At 38.0% G+C, this 6,165-nt stretch overlaps 1 pseudogene; it reads right to left on the bottom strand.

Moving 5' to 3' along the window:
- Nucleotides 1-1,106: 1,106 nt before the first annotated feature.
- On the bottom strand, nt 1,107-2,257 carry LOC138172523 (phosphatidylethanolamine-binding protein 1 pseudogene; annotated as a pseudogene).
- Nucleotides 2,258-6,165: the final 3,908 nt, after the last annotated feature.

Below are 6,165 nucleotides of genomic sequence, written 5' to 3'. Positions count from 1 at the left end.
AATATTAACAGGTATCAGCTTCCCATATAGGTATGTTAACAGTTTGCTCTTATTAAATAACAAATTCTGTGTGTGTGTTTTCTTGTTTACCTTTCTATATATCTCTTGGGTCTTGTATTTGGAGATCAAATTTTCCATTGAGGTCTGGCTTTTTTATTAAGTAGGTCTGGAAATCCCTTATTTCATTGAATGACCATCTCCTTGCCTGAAAGATTATGCTCAGTTTTACTGGATAGCTGATCCTTGGTTGTAGCCTGAACTCCTTTACCCTATGAAATATATTCCAGTTCATCCTATATTTCAATGTAGAAGCTGGTAGGTCGTGTATGATCCTGACTGTAGTTTTGTGATATTTAAATTGTTTGTTTCTGGCTGCCTACAGTATTTTCTCCTTTACCTGATAGTTATGGAATTTAGCTACAACATTTTTTTTTTTAAGAAAATGGGGTTAAGTAACTTGCTCAGAGTTACATGGCCAGTTATTTCTGGGTGTGGTGCTAAGTATCTGCACCTGGATTCTATCCCCAGGTCATCCCGACACTGGAGCTGGTGCTCTTACTCACTGAGCCACCTGGCCACCCCCAAGCTACAACATTTCTTGGCATTTTCCATTTGGGATCTCTTTCAGGAGGTGGATTCTTTTGATAACTATTTTATCCTCTGGTTCTGGAACCTCAGGGCAGTTTTCCTTTATGATTTCCTGGAGGATGTTGTCCAGGCTTTTTGTATCATCATGACTTACTATCTCTCCTGGATCTGTTCTCCAGGTCAGTTATTTTTCCATTGAGATATTTTACCTCTTTTTATAATTTTTCATTCTTGAGGCTTTGTTTGACTGATTCTTGATGCATCATAGAGTCATTAATTTAGAATTGGCTGATTCTAATTTTTAGCAAACTATTTTCCTCAGCTAATTTTTGGAGCTACTTTTCAATATTTTCAGATTTCCTTTTTTAGGGATTTATTTTCTCCAGTTAGATTTTGAACCTCTTTTTACATTTCACACATTTTACTTTTTAAGGAACTACTTTCTTCACTGAACTGTTTTTCCATTTTTCCAATTGTAATTTTAAAAGAATTGGTTATATTATCTTCTATCTCTCTAATTTTTTTTATAATTCCATTTTTTTAATTCAACAATAAGCAAACAGGAGAATTAAACACAAATGATGGTAAGTCAGGTCCTGATTCTCTTCCAACAAAGACTTGGAGCAGATTTAACACCAAAATATGAGCATAGCAAACATCTCTTACCCAAAAATGTGGGCTCACCCCAACATGCACACTTTTAAATGAGGAAGCCCCCTGATCTGGTTCTCTTGGAAGAGAAAACTTTCCATGAAAAAGGATCTTGGAGCCTCCAAATTCAGTTTCTATCCATTAATCTATCCGAAGGAAAGGATGTGACACCAGGACAGGATGCACAAAGACTTAGCAAAGGTAGAGGAATCTCTACAATGTTCCACCTCTACTCAGCTATCAGTATCTTTACAGATTATCGAATAACATCATGACTTTTACTAATGTCTCAATCTCCTCCCCCCACCCACCAAGCCAGCCACTGAAGGCCAGTGCCCACATCTTCCACCCAGGGCACCCCCCATCAGAAGGAAAAGACTCTGTGCCAGCTGGTGCCCGGGGAACAAGGGGGAGGGGCATCCACTCCCATCACCCACAAGATGCCACTGCCTGGGGAGGGTCAGGCGATGACAGGGCCTACTTCCCTGCCAGCTGCTCATACAGCCGGGGCACATAGTCATCCCACTCGGCCTGGTAGCATGTGCCAGCAACAGGGGGCCCAAGCTTGTACTTGCCACGGAAGTTAGCCACCTTGAATTTGTCCCAGTGGTCCCCAGAACGGTTGCTCAGGACACGTTCATCACATTTGAGTGTCCCATTCTGCTCATAAACCAGCCACACATAGCGATGAAGATCTGTTCCCTTGGGTGGGTCGGAGCCCACGTAATCCGAGAGGACACTGCCGCTGTTAATATCATTGCCTTTCATGTTGACAACCAGGAAGTGGTGCCACTCCTGGAACTTGGGGTCCTTCCTGCTGGAAGCATCCAGGTCTGTGAGGACCAGTGTGTACAGCTTCAAGGGGTCGCAGCTCTGCCATCCAATGCTGACTGGACGGCCCTCCACCTGCGTGGGCGTCAGCACTTGACCCAGCTCAAGAATCTCGCAGTCTGAGTACTTGACGCTGAGCAGATGCTGTGGCTTCTCCTCCGGGCCACAGGCTCAGGTCCACGGGCATGGTGCACAGCAGGGGGCTACAAAGGCACCCGCAGCTCCGACAGACAACGGCAGGATTGAGCAAGGACCTGGACTAGAGCACACCTTACCACGCCCCCATCTCTAATTTGGTTTTTAAAGTCCTTCCTGAACTCTTCCAAGAAGACTTTCTGAGCTTGAGACCAGTTCATATTACCTTTTGAGGCTTCAGCTGTGGGCGTAGACTCAATGCTGTCTCCTTCTGAATTTGGTTCTTCACATTTGCAATAATAGTATTCTAAAGTCTTTGTCTTTGCAATCTTTTTTTTGCCCATTTTGAGTCACAGCCTTTGCCATACCCTTCCTCTAGGGCTCCCAAGCCTTTAGTTGGTTCCTCTATTTTAGGATTTTACTTTGGAGCAATAATTTCTTGGTTTTCAGTGTCAGAGGAGAGTTTAGAGCAGCTGGGGTTCATGCCACCATCCTGGTCCCTGGAAGTTCAGATAGGTGATTTCTAAATTTCCAGGCTGTGTATTGATAGTCTCAGGAGTGGCTGCTATTCCTGATGCAGGCTCTGCATTTGTCTCTTATCTGTCCTGTGGTGATAGGCATGGGAATGCCTGATAGGCACCTGTGGTTGGTAAATCAGCTTTCCCCAGCATCCCCCTCATTGTACTCTGGCTACATCCACCTCATCACATGCTGGCCTGAAAAAAATTATTTAACAACCAGTCCTTTGTTCACTGAAACTCAATTTTAAAAAGATACCAAGGAGTGACTTAGATTTTGTTTAAATCTGTCTCTGTGTGATTTGGGGTTTTATAATATTGAATTCCTTTAATTTGGGTTTCAGGACTTGAAATTTTTCAAATATTCATTCAAATTTGATTAAAAATGATCATTGTGGCCATCCAAGATTTGCTCCAGAAAGTCCACTAAAGCTGCTAGTGAAAGAAAATGTTATATCTTAATCATTAGTACCAATAGCTAATTTCTTCTTACTACCCTTTCCTAGGAACCAATTACTGAAGTATATGATAGAAGGCCCTGTATTCAAGCAAATTTCAAAGTTCTCTGCTTTGTTTTTAGTTTCACTGGTACTTTTTCATGTATTTTACTTCTATTCATATGGGCATATGGTAGATAGAATTGATCTGGTAGCAATTACCTATATTTCTGAATTATTTTCTGAAATAACAAAAAATGTCCATTTCTTATGGATATTCAGCAAACTAATTATCACAAATTTGGTTGCTTCCCAAGTCACTTTAGTACCTTACAAAAGTGAGATGCTCCAGGCAAGCTTATCAGCATGAGAATAAATTAGTTAGCAAGCATTAATAAACTCAGAAAACAACAGTGTTAAATGTTTTATGCATCATTTGAGTATGTGCAACTGCAGAAGATTGACTGAATAGCTTTTTGGTTATGAATACTGGGAAAAACGTTTTTGTTTGTTTTTTTTTTCACCCTACTTAGTACAGTTTTGCTTTTTGGTGACAGATATCAGAATAAAGAATTTCTGAAGGAGGATAATTTATTTAATTTAACTTAGAGAATAGTTGTCTGAATATACAACTGGACCAAATGTAGCTATAATTTAAATCTCTAGGGTTTTTGTTTTTTAGAAGAGAAATGGGTATAGATATGCTGAAATCAAGTGATACTCTTATGTTAACCATGATTCTTCCAGCAATGGTGAATTTTAATGCATAATAAAGATGATGATGATGTTGTATTTATATAATACTACATTTAAATCAATTCAATTAATATTTATGAAGCACTTATTCTATGATTAATGGAGGAGATAGGAGGAGAGACAAAGCTTTAATGTGAACAGGGTTGTTGTGAGGATCAAATGAGATGGCATGTATATTATTACTAAAATGTGGTACCTGTATCTGAAAATAATACTTTCGATGTGATCTAATCAGGTCTCTTCCTTATTCTGGACATTGTACCTCTCCTAATGTACCATAGACTATCATTCACATTTTTGAGTGTCATATCAAAATTTTAACTTATATTGAGTTTATAATCCATAAAAAAGCAAAAAACAAATCCCATGGACCTATTGGCTAATTAAAACTTCTTTATTCTTTATTTATGAACTTGAATTTTAAAAGCCAAATTTATTAGTTTATATTTCTATATGTCGGATTTCATCACATTTAATGTATAATTATAATATACCAATGTATTTTTGTATCCTGATTTTTTCATTGAATTTACTAGCTATTCTTCCAAGTGTCATATCATCTGAAAATTTGACAAACATCATATCTATTTTTCTTTAAATTATTGATTCGATAATTAATGAGAACATTGTCAAGCAAAAATAATGAGTCCTACCACTGCAAGTTGGCATTGACCATAAGCCTGACAAACTAGGTCAGGAGGAAGAATAAAAGAACACGTTATGACTATGCATGACTTTGTTCTCCTTCACTGTTGAGAATTCTATATGAAGGGAATCACTTTCCCCAAGGGTCCTACCATTTTTATTTCAAGAATCAATTCCTACTTTTGGTCAGAACCAGGTTTTGAATTGATGTCCTTCATCTTACTTCTATCATTTGAAAGATGAAATTACCATAAGGCAGGTCACAAATGAAGCAGCTATTCTGTTTTTGGTAAAGAGTGATAAATTTCTCTAGAAAATGTTCAAATAGATAAAGAAGCCCAGAGTAAAATGCTATGCTTGAGTGCTAGTTTTATGGTTTGTTTTCTAAAATCTTCATCTAACCCCTCATTCCCTCTAGGCAGTTTATAGCCTAACCCTACAATAATATCAGTGCTGTTCCTCTTTACATTGATCTTCACCCAAATGGTTCATCACCATGTCTCGTCATGAGTTTACATTTATAATATACATGTCTCTTGTCCTCTACTTTTTTATCTAATTTGCTCCTGTTAAATTCTATTAACACTGCCATATTCTAGTTATGAATACCACTCTATTAAATATAAGTGGCACCTGTGAGTTCAAATATTCCTCCTTGAATTAAGACTGTACCTGCTCTTATTTTGTTCCATTTGTACATAGACTTTCAAAACAATAACATTTAATGTTGAATCTCTTCTAAGAAAATATCTCCTATGGATTATTAACCTCCAGTGCTGTCCATCCTTTGTTGTAACTTCTGCTCTGTGGTTCAAGTTTTCTAAGATTATATATTGAGAGTTATCTCCTTCCCTCTCTCTTTTCAGTTAAAAACCCTCTTGATACAATTCATAAGACTGGACAAAAGTATTTTTACTGGGCCTTTTTGGATTCCCTCCAAACCTTGCCAGAGCCCCTCATTTGTATATTTTAAGCCATGATCCAGAATTCGAAATTCTATTTTTATACACCATCTTTTTAGGCAGTTTTTCATTTCCCAATCTCCTACCATCAGTCAGCAGTAATGGTGAAAATACCACCTTGTGTTTCTAGGTTTTTTAGTTCTTTTTGCTCAGGATTTCTAAAAAATCCTTAGTGATGCTTTATAGGCTCCTTGGTGGTATAATTTGCTTCCTCAAACTTACTGTGTCAAAAACTGGACCTATCTTTTTTTCCAAAACCTCATACTCCTGCTGACTTTCCTATTTCTGATTATGTCACTTATCAAGGCCTGTCAACTGAAATATGTCTCATTCCTCTCTTTTCCCATTTTTACCATCTTATTATAGAACTTCATTACCATCTGCCTGGACTATTTTGATAACCTTATAACAGGTCTTCTCATCTCTGCTTTCCTCTCCCCTCCAATTTATTGCTGCCAGAACCATCTTCATGGTACGACAGATTGGGTCACATCACTCCTCTATTCAAAATCATCTGGTGCCTTTCTATTTCCTATCTAATAAAATTCAGACTTCCTAGCTAATGTTTCAATGTACTCCATAGGCCAGGCAGTAGACAGTAGCAGTATAGTACAGTTGAAAGGATGCTCTATTTGGAGTCAA

Source organism: Petaurus breviceps, unplaced genomic scaffold, assembly GCF_028583685.1.
Source record: "Petaurus breviceps papuanus isolate PSGF00001 unplaced genomic scaffold, PetGlider_PUasm1.0 551, whole genome shotgun sequence".
NCBI classification, from domain to species: Eukaryota; Metazoa; Chordata; class Mammalia; order Diprotodontia; family Petauridae; genus Petaurus; species Petaurus breviceps.
Note: the sequence above shows the minus strand (reverse complement) of the source record. Positions and strands in the feature narration are given on the sequence as shown.